Consider the following 11,873-nt stretch of genomic DNA (forward strand, 5'->3'; position numbering starts at 1 on the left):
CCACGTGCTTCCTGACATTCTCCATTGTTTTTCCGTAAACAGCATTATTCATGAGTTTAAAAAAATCTTTATCTAAATCTGACGTGGCGCGTGTTCTATGATACGTATTTTTTTCAATGTAAGGTTTTAACCACTCGGAATGTTTGAATTTCATTATTCTTCTCACATTTATTACTTGAATTCCCTTCTCAATTAAGAATTGAAGATTTTTGTAATGGAGAACGTATCTCTCTTTCCTATCCAATGTTAACAGAAGCTTACGTTGATTTGAATCAGGCGAACATTTTAGTTCGGGTGCAGGAGGTAGATCTTTGATGTAATCGTGTAGATGGTCGGGAAATTCGAGGTCCACCTCTATAAACAAGCCAAATTCAAAGTCGTTGAAATTATTAATGTTAATGGAAGTGGTATCCGCCCATTCGAACCCGCCGTAAGGAAGTTTTTGTATCATATCATGTCCGTATAAATTATTTGCATCCACATAAAATATGTATTTCGATTGTTCGTTAGGATCGTATTCTTCTGTCATGTGAACGTTATTTGCTTTTGCATGTCTCTGTACGCATTGCACCATTCCACCTCGTATCCCCCTCTCGATAAAATATAACATGTCCACGTCCGGTATCAATTCGAGTTTTATTTTTGTCTGTAATAACATGGCAGACCACGCTAAGCCCGAGAGACCGTAAAAATATGCAGGATCTAATTTGTAAATAATCGCCGACGTTTTCCTGAATGCTTGAAAAACATCCGCGAGTATCGTCACGTCCAGTTTTAAGTAGGCATCGTGATAATCGCCGAGTGTCCTACATCCTAATTTGTCCCACATCCGTTGCGCGTGTTCGTATTCATCATCCGTGATTCCTTTCTCTCTGAGTCGACTGTAAAATTCTTTTTGAGGTGGAAGAGTGTCGTCGTTAAATTTAGAATTATCACTAACATATTCATATGGATAAATACCTTTACGTCTAATCATTTCTATGTCTACGGTGGGAAAATTAGTTCTCGTTATTCTAAATTGTTCAGCCGAAAGTTTGCTGGCAAGAGCGTCCAAGCTCGCAGATAAAAATCTGTAAGAATCTAAAAATCTCATCTCCACAGTTTCGTTTGTTCTCGGAATCAATACTCGCTTGCTGACACTGATGTACCTTTCTTCATTCTCTGCTAGAATATTTATTTTTTGTCTATCATATCCAAGATTCCGAATTAAGAGATGGAAGTCGTAACCGCTGCCATTATGAAGGTATATGGGGACAAAGGTAGGATTTTGGATCTTTAGATTACACGTGTTACAGATTCCACCGATGTAGTTTCCGGTGAAGTGATTATGGTGAAATACTTTCCGGTTCTCGTCGGTGAAACGTTGATCGCACACCGGACACGTTTCAATGTTATTGTGAGATTGAAGTTCATCGCTGGATAATGGAAGCATTGGTTTCGATTCGCGTAAGAGGCTGCCAATGGTCTCAACCTCTTCAACCATCTTTTCAAAAAAATGTTTGATTACGTCTGGTCCTCGGTAAACATACGGTTCATCTATCCTATCCTGTCGCACAACAACATATCCGAAACTCGAGGCTTCGTGCAACTGATACGGTGTTGTGGAAGAAAGTTCGGGGTCTGGTTCGCAGTACGACAACGGTTTGAGAAAAGACTCAAAATCAGCAATGATGATTGCGGGATGCTCCAACAATGCCTTATGCATCCTAAATTCTTCGACCTCTTTTGATTTCGGCATCAACATGCGAGTCGGTCTGTTGTCACCACAATAAATTTTATGTTCGGCAAGTTTCTCGATAGCAATCTGACGTCCGGTGTATTTTCGATAATTGGATTGTTTTCGATCGTCGAACGTGGTTAGGCATCTCGGGCAAACTTCGATGTTGTTTGCATACTTGGTAGTTTGACTTCTGACCAAACCTGATAGAGAACGAATTAGCGTGTAGTGATGAACATCCTCGTTGGAAATAAGAAGAAGATTAATCACACGAGCATCGTCATCGTCGACATCGCTTATCCTGACGGGATGCACGACATGTTTATCCAACGTATAGGAATACACGTTGATGATTAAGCGTTTTCCTTCTGCATCTCGTGCTCGTGTTTCGAATTTTGATATATCAGAAATGGTCACCGGGTATTCGATGCCAGCCATTGCATTTTCCAGTTCAGGTTCATGCTGCTTGTAATGATAAACCCGTTCTGGATGATTTGACCAATGAATCGGGTGAAGTTCCGCCAACACACACCAAAGAAAACATTTATCATCTATATTTTGAATGTTCAGCACGGCTTTTTTATTTTTAATATCCACTGGAAGAGGAACGTAGCTGGAAGCGCGAAGAGGCGAGAATTGGTTTACGTAAACAATTAACGTGTGAGGACTTCCACACAGAGACCATCCCGACCCTTTAGCCTCGAAATCGTCGTGTTTCTTAACCAGTTCATTTGAAAGATCAGAATAAAATTCGTCCAAATTATCGACGTCCGCCAAATGAAGAGCCTGGTTTTTTGTTCGATGATAAAAAACTCTTGTTGTACCATCGACTTTTTCGTATTCGGAAAATAGATCAACGTATACTTTTATGGAATTATTTTCCAATTGATTTTTTAGAATATTTATCACGGATGTTTTCGTTTCACGCAAGAAACTAAGAATGTCACAGCCTGGTTCCGAAGTAAAAGAGAAATCCTGAATATGACGGTTAAATGCAGATCTAATTGGTTTGCGTTCATCCGATAATTTAACTTGTTTGGAAGTGGAAGCTTCGGTTCCTGGATCATCAATTTTTCTTTTCAATGTTCCTTGTTCGGTCGATGGTTTGCAAATTTTCAGGTGTTTACTTAAATGTGCAATGCTGATCATCTTTCCGCATCGAGCACAAGGCTTAGAAGGTAACGAACGATTAATTCTCGAACCTGTTTCGCTACATCTTGCCCTGTGTACCGATAAATTGTTCCTTGAGATTAGCTTTCCACAAGTAACACATTCAGTTTTATCATTTTTACGCTTGAAACTGGTGGTGGATGCCATTGCTTTCTCCAAAATCACAGAAATCAAAAAGTCTAGTATATAGCGATACAAATTTTCAGGTATGTTATTTTATATAGAATTTCTTGGGGTGAAATAGAAAACGCACGATCAACCCAAAATTCAATGAGATTCTATTTACTAGGAAAAGTACTTAAAATACTTTCAAACTGAAGATAATTTATAGAATATAGCTTAAAAATATGTTAAAAGACAATAGTTGTAATTACGATAGAATTTTCAGCTATGTTATTTTATATAGAATTTTACGAGGCGAAATAGAAAACGCACGATCACGTCAAAATTCAATCTGGTCGAAATTACTATGAAAAACCACGTGAAACACCTTTAAACTTGAAATAATAGATGGTATGTAGCTTCAAAGAAAGTTAGATACCTATTTTTTTTACAAAAACGAGGAGCGCTGCAACAGGACGTCCGTACTCTTCGGCTGCTCTCACGAGACTGACTGATCTGCAGTGTATGCCGTCTTATATATAATAAAAGCGCGGAGCGTATTGAAAACACCTGTAATAATTAACCAATCAGAAGACGCCACGTTAGATATGACTCATCACATTACGTCATAACTTGTTGCAACATGTTGTGTAATAGTTTACTCTACATGGTTCTATCACCGAGTTCAGATGTTTACTCATTGATGACTCCGTCGTTGTCGTCTATCAAAAACCTAAGTACCTTGGAAACAGTGAGAGTTATCGAAAAATCTCCCCTTGTCGATTTTTTTTTGGTGACGTAGAGTACGCGTAGAGAGGTCGGGTTTAGTGCGTCGGTCGAGTCTCGGTGTCCTCTGTCCTCCCATACCAAAATAAACATAGGTCGTCATGGAACCAATTTTTTTCATCAATCGAAAATTTTCTAAGTCCTGCGTTAAATTACAAATATCTCGAAAATGGTAAGAGTTATCGAAAAAATATATCGAAAAACATCCCCTTCCTGGTATCGTTAGATACCCCCCCCCCCTGTCGATTTTGGAGGTGTAGAATACGTGTACCAAGTTTTGGTGGTCCTGGGGTGAAGGGGTAAGAAGTTAGCCCACCCTCCAAAACTTTGATCACTCGTAACTTTTGAACAAATAGTCGTAGAAAGATCGGGTTTAGTGCGTCGGTCGAATCTCGGTGTCCTCTGTCCTCCCATACCAAAATAAACATAGGTCGTCATGGAACCAATTTTTTTCATCAATCGAAAATTTTCCAAGTCCTGCGTTAAATTGCAAATACCGCTACAATACCATTTTTTTTTGCATCATGAGGAGAAAAACATCGTAGCAGGGGGGGGGGGCAAAACCATCGTAGGAGAGGTCCCGTTAGGTCGTAGCAGGGGGCCACATTGTAGAAGATCACACATGAGTTTTAAAAAACATCGTATTAGGTCGTGGCAGATTACGCTGAGAGCAAGGTCGTAGTAGATTACACTGAGGGACCTTACCGTAAGAGGAGACAGCTGCCTTATAGGAAAATATCGTAAGTCATTTCAAAAGTAGGTCAAAGGACGAGTTAGCATAAGAGTAAAATTTGCAGGAGGTAAAAAATAGCTTAAAAAGTGATGCCAGAGCTTTTTCTGTCCACTTTTCTCTCATTGTAGGTTAGTTTAGTCCGTAAAACGTCGTAAAATATAAAGTAGGTCAAAGGACCCTTCCAGAACGTTGCATACTTACTACTTAAAGTAGGTCAAAGCACGTAGAGGCTCTCGTGTAGTTTAGCAAAAAAAATAAAAATGAATAGGTTAAGTTATATCACGTAAGATCGTGATCGAGTAAGGTGTTGGCAACACTGCGAGAAAATGAGGCTTATGCCTTACAAGAGAAAACCATTAAGGCGAGCCTCACCGATCCTCACTTCGAGCCTCACTTACGGTTGCTGAACTCTCTATTTGGGTCTACTCTAAAGTAGGTCAAAGCACGTAGAGGCTCTCGTGTAGTTTAGCACGAAAAAAAAATGAATAGGTTAAGTTATATCACGTAAGATCGTGATATACCTACCTAGTATGAGTGGGGAAAAAAGGGAAATTTTACTAAAACATCGCTAAACGCTAAAACATCGACAAAAAATTGTCAAAATATGTCAAAAACTGATATTCGTTTGGTAAAAAAAGAGGCTACAAATGCATACCTACTAAGTGTGAGCGGGAAAAAAGGGAAATTTTACTAAAACATCGCTAAACGCTAAAACATCGACAAAAAATTGTCAAAATATGCCAAAAATTGATATTCGATTGGTAAAAAAAAGAGGCTACAAATGCATACCTACAAAGTGTGGCGTAGAAACAATCAATATACACTACTGTCGTGGTTTCTTGTGTTTATGCTTATGTCTGCTTATAACTACCATTCCAATCTTATGTTGTTTTTAAAACTGAAAAATGTCAGAAAACATAAGAGATAAAATTAAAATGAAGCAACTGTCCTAGAAATAGGCAATACACGTTCTGTAATCACATTTAATGTAAAATAAATTTGTGACATTACACAACGTAACCTGCAATCTTTCAAAGTAGTAAGGAATTGTTCTTTCGAACTTTTCAAATTATTATCCACCTACTCCAATTTACATAATGGAAAAAAAAATGATTTTGCAGTGACGAGAATGCTCGACACAAATGTTCATCATTCTATATTCTGAATCACAAGCGGCTAGGGACAGCTGTAGCAAACTGGAGATGCTAAAAGCATCAAACCTGACCTGCCTAACCTAACCAAGTACAGAAATAGAGAAAACCTGCCTAACCTATTTACTTATCTAGCTCGTAGCTGTACGTAAGTATTGTAGAATAAAACATGTTGTTTAATATAACTTGAGTCTTAATATAATCACAAAATCAAAACAATTATTATGCAGTATATTGAAAATGGTGCAAATGGAAATTAAATTGTATTCATAACAAAAATGAAAGAGCACTTAAAAATAGAAAAAAATAATCATCCGTTACATGTACAAGGTACATTTACGAACGACTACCATCTCATTGCGTAATATAGCTTACATATGTTGTTTCATTAAGAAAAAAAGCTTGAGGTCCTAAGCAGTTTCAGGTATATAGTTTCGTGCATGGACATTGTAACATTTTGACATAAAACACACTACCATCCATTCGGAAATTATTCCTTGTACATACGTACAAGTGGTAATGATATTGTCTGAATGCACTCGTTATATTTTTTACCAGTTATGATAAATTAAATGTAAAATATCATATTAATCAACCGTTCCATGTACAAGGTACATTTTCTGAATGACTACAATTTTATCACATAATGAATCACCAAACACATTGTAAAGAACCGTACTACACATGTATGTTTTATTAAGGAAAAAAGCTTCAGGTCCTAAGCAGTATAAAGGTGTTGTCGTTTCGTGCATGGAAATTGTAAGAGTATACATATATGTTTGAAAAACACACTACCATCCATTAGGAAATTTTTCCTTGTACATACGTACAAGTGGTAATGGTACTGTCTAACAGTGCACTTCTTTTTTTTGTCTTTTTTACCAGTTATGATAAATCAAATGTAAAATATCATATTAATCAACCGTTCCATGTACAAGGTACATTTTCTGAACGACTACAATTTCATCACATAATGAATAACCAAACATAATGTAAAGTACCGTACTACACATGCATGTTTCATTAAGAAAAAAGCTAATCCTAAGCTGTTTCTGGTAATGTAGTTTCGTGCATGGACATTGTAAAAGTATGCATATTTGTTTGTAAAACACACTACCACGCATTCGGAAATTATTCTTTGCACGGTACGTTCGTACAAGTGGTGAGGATACTGTCTCACAGTGTACTTGTCCTTTTTACCATTTATGATAAATCAAATATAAAATATCGTATTGTATTATATATATTATTTCTTTGAAAAATATTTGTACGAAACAAAAACACAACCATTCTGAAACCTCCCTTGTACATATGCATGAACGGTAATCATACTGGTAAACATTTTACGTGGCTTCTTTTTTTGTCAGTGATTATTTGGAAACAGTAGATTTCTTGTTTGCAATGCCACATTCACATCAATGCCAATAGAAGTGACTTGCAATATTTACATATTATTTAATTGCCATGGCATAGTAAGTTAAGTTATGCATGGTGTACATTTCGTTAAATGTTCTCTTTTGTTGAACAAACACACGTTCATTTCCACCTTTAGGCCTCTTTTGCAATGCAATTTTAATATAATTTAATTTATCAAACTTCTAACAGATTACCCTAACCTAGAACAGTAATTTTTATTTATATATTTATGATCTTGTATTGGCAGTCGGTAGGCATTTAAATCTAACTTACGAAATTACAATGTAACTGTTAACCCTAATACATAACATTTTCGGTGTGCGGACGTAAATACATAACCAACATTCATTTCTTAAACATATATTTATGTGTTACACATTACTTTATTTATTTTTGTTCTTGGGATTTCATACAATAAAAAACAAATCCGCTTACGCAGTCTACTGTCCACGGTGCAGCCAATGAAAACGTTGCATTTCTCGTATCAAAGTATGAGAATAGCAAGGGATCAAAGCAAAACATCTCTAACATGTCGTTACTTAATGGGCCTATAAAATCGCTTGAGCGAACATTAAAAGTTTAACAGGCTGCTAAGAATTTAGTGCTGCGTTAACTATCGACTCGTTAAGAACGTTTTAAAGATGGTTGAGCGAACCGGGCATACGTCTTTTTTCTATTAGTGCCTCTCAGATGGCGCAGTAATCAAGGTGATCCCGGGTTCGATCCCTGGTGGAGGCATGTAGTGGTTGGGATCCCACTTTAAACTGCAGGTCCAGGCCCGATTAGCCTTACTGTGCATAAAGTGGACTTAAATCAATCAATCTATTTCTATTAGGTTATGCGAACCATGGCTTACTTTTTCTTGATTTATACTTTATTTAACTGCTGATTCTATTGCATTACGTACGTGTTCCCAATTCTTATTTACGTCTGTTTCATTTAAATCATGCAAAATTAAAAAAAAAAATGTACAATTGTATAGGTTGAAGTTCATTATATGGAAATAAATTTCATTTTTTTAAATTCATTTTTTTGCCAGGGATTGTATTTTTTTTATAGTGTCATGTGCTTTCATAACTAACTCTCTAGCCTTCTCAAACCCAAAAAGTTCATGGCTGCATCAACACAGACCTTCCATCTGTCCCTATTTTGAGAAAGATCTATATACTCTTTTCCATCCCTACCAAAATTTTCCGTTAGGTCCATCCCAAATATTGTCGTTCCATCTTCGTCTTAGTTTTCCTACAGGTCTCTTACCATCAGGTCTCCCAACAAGAATCCTGTAAACTCCTTTTTTTTCCTCTCCCATTCATGCCACACATGGCCTGTCCACCTAAGTCTTCTTGATTTAATTAATCTAATAATATCTGGACATGAATATAAATTTATGTAGTTCTAAATTATGTAACCTTCTCCACTCACCTATCTTCTCACCCCTTTTTAGATCCAAATATTTTCCTAACAATTCTTATTTTCAAATACTCTCAATTTATGTTCCTCTTTCAATATGACAGACCAAGTTTCACATCCATATAATACAACAGGCAAAATTACTGTTTTGTATATTTTAACTATAAGTTTCTTAGAGAGAAGTAACATGCATTTCCTAAATTAAGCCTACTTTTTTATTTTATATCCTCTTTAATATAATTTTCATTTGTTAATATTACTCCTAAGTATTTGAATTTTTTAAACTGGTTCAAATAAGTTGTTATCATGTGCTAACCACTGAACCGGAAATCAACAGCGTTGAGGCAGGGGTCCCAGGTTCAAATCCTGGCCTGGACTATTTGTGGTGTCCCTTCATTAATTTCATCATCATCACATACTCATCTTCGCGTTTAGCCAAAAGTGGCGGAAAAAAAGTAAAATAAACTAAATCAATTAATTGGTGCTAACCACTACGTCACGAGGTCGACTGGTACAGAAAAGCTAATCGGGACTACAATTTAAAGTAGGATCCGAACAACTAAGTGCCTCCACCGGGTATCGAACCCAGGACCCCTTGATTACAAGGCAATTGGGGATGCCCTCTCATGCACGGTGTTGAATCATGGACAATAAAGGCATCAGACCAAAAAATCGGTGCCTTCGAAAGGTGGTGCTGGTTGCGAATGCTACGAATCTATTAGACGTTTGAAAGAACTGACGAACGATTGGAAATGAATTGTGTTTTCAAGAAAGTTTCTAGACAGTTTGCTGTCATCAGATTTTACAATACTTTGAGCATGTAGCACGTCGTTTTGAAACTGGTCCTGGGAATCCATTCTCCAAGGAATGGAAGAAGAATAAATATCCAGAGGTTATTTACCAATTAGATGGATGGATCAAATTGAACATTTTTTATATGGACTCACATTTCCTTACGAGATGCATACAGAAATTTAATTTTGAGAAATGAAGAGGACGAATTGAACGTAATTTTAGTTGTACAGAATGTTTACGAGAGATTGAGTATCTATATATTTCCGCAGATGCATCGACAATCTGGATACAGCAACCCGCGGCCATTATTAAGAGCTGTTGTTGGATGACTTAACGATCACATCACCGCAGAAACAAAATGGAACTGGTGAATAAAAAAGCAGTTGTTTTGATGCAGCCATATCACTGCAAGAATCCTATATCCTTTCTTCCGCGTTATTGCTTCTAAGAGTAGAACTTCATTCACAGCCGCATATAAAGGCCATCATCGCAGAAACGCCTCACGATATAGAAACATGGACGGCACATGTTTTTAGAAAGTTACATTACTGGAGCATGCGTACTTGAAAGTACGTTTTTTTTTTACACTCACCTTTCAGAGCCTTTTTTCCCGCTCTTTTAGTTCGTCACTGCAATGAAACGTAAAAAGAAAGTTAGTATTAGGTCGTAGTAGATTACACTGAGGGCCCATTGACAGACGATCTCTGCCTTACAGGAAAACATCGTAAGGGGAGACAGCCTTATAGGAAAATGTCGTAAGTCATTTCAAAAGTAGGTCAAAGGGCTGAGCCAAAACGAAGCATCCCACCTGTCGGGTTTAGTGTGTCGGTCGAGTCTCGGTGTCCTCTGTCCTCCCATACCAAAATAAACATAGGTCGTCATAGAACCAATTTTTTTCATCAATCGAAAATTTTCCTGCGTTAAAAAATCTTAAATTGGCAAATATCTCGAAAATGGTAAGATTTATCGAAAAAATATATCGAAAAACACCCCCATCCGGTATCGTCAGATACCGCCTGTCGATTTTGGAGGTGTAGAATACGTGTACCAAGTTTTGGTGGTCCTGAGGTCAAGGGGGGGTAAGAAGTTAACCCACCCTCCAAAACTTTTGATCACTCGTAACTTTTGAACAAATAGTCGTAGAGAGGTCGGGTTTAGTGCGTTGGACGAGTCTCGGTGTCCTCTGTCCTCCCATACCAAAATAAACATAGGTCGTCATAGAACCAATTTTTTTCATCAATCGAAAATTTTCCAAGTCCTGCGTTAAAAAAATCTTAAATTGGCAAATATCTCGAAAATGGTAAGAGTTATCGAAAAAATATATCGAAAAACACCCCCATCCGGTATCGTTAGATACCCCCTGTCGATTTTGGAGGTGTAGAATACGTGTACCAAGTTTTGGTGGTCCTGAGGTCAAGGGGTAAGAAGTTAACCCACCCTCCAAAACTTTTGATCACTCCTAACTTTTGAACAAATAGTCGTAGAGAGGTCGGGTTTAGTGCGTTGGACGAGTCTCGGTGTCCTCTGTCCTCCCATACCAAAATAAACATAGGTCGTCATAGAACCAATTTTTTTCATCAATCGAAAATTTTCCAAGTCCTCCGTTAAAAAAATCTTAAATTTGCAAATATCTCGAAAATGGTAAGAGTTATCGAAAAATATATCGAAAAACACCCCCATCCGGTATCGTTAGATAACCCCTGTCGATTTTGGAGGTGTAGAATACGTGTACCAAATTTTGGTGGTCCTGAGGTCAAGGGGTAAGAAGTTAACCCACCTCCCAAAAAATTTGATCAGTCGTAACGTTTGAACGAATAGTCGTAGAAAGGTCGGGTTTAGTGCGTTGGACGAGTCTCGGTGTCCTCTGTCCTCCCATACCAAAATAAACATAGGTCGTCATAGAACCAATTTTTCATCAATCGAAAATTTTTTCCAAGTCCTGCGTTAAATTGCAAATATCTCGAATTTTTGACAAACAGAGGTCGACATGACCAAAAATGATTACCTCAAACTTTACGAAGTGTACTCTGCTTACAAGCGCGTGGCCGAGGGAAGCGTGGACATGTACTACACGTGCAGCGAATTCAAAACCCACAGGCCCATGTTCGTCATCAACACGACGAAGCGGAAGCAGGTGGTGGTCAACGATCGAACCAACATCAAGATCGTCTGCGAGTTCCACGACGCGCTGCCCGAGGATACCATGTGCAGCGTCATCCTGGTCGCCGAGAAGTTCTTCATCCATAACGTGAACGAGAGGGTCACGGAGCAGTTTTAACAAGTTCAACATTTTTTTTTCTTGCACAACGTAGATAAGAAGTTGCACAATCAGTTACAATAAGAATTTGTACTAGCACAATGATAATATGCACAATACGAATTTCACCAGTTATCAGTTACAATATCAATTTCACCAGTTTATCAGTTACAATGTTTTTTTTTCATCAGTTTTTTTGCACTATAGCACGAGACAATCAGAATTTGCACAAAATTTGTTGTTTTTACATGAGAAAATTAACAATGAAATTCTATTTTTTATTTTATCGTTTCAGATGCTGTTGAACATCAAAACACACATACTCATACACACTAG

The sequence above is a fragment of the Lepisma saccharinum genome, chromosome 29, assembly GCF_977018435.1.
Source record: "Lepisma saccharinum chromosome 29, izLepSacc3.1, whole genome shotgun sequence".
Taxonomy (NCBI): domain Eukaryota; kingdom Metazoa; phylum Arthropoda; class Insecta; order Zygentoma; family Lepismatidae; genus Lepisma; species Lepisma saccharinum.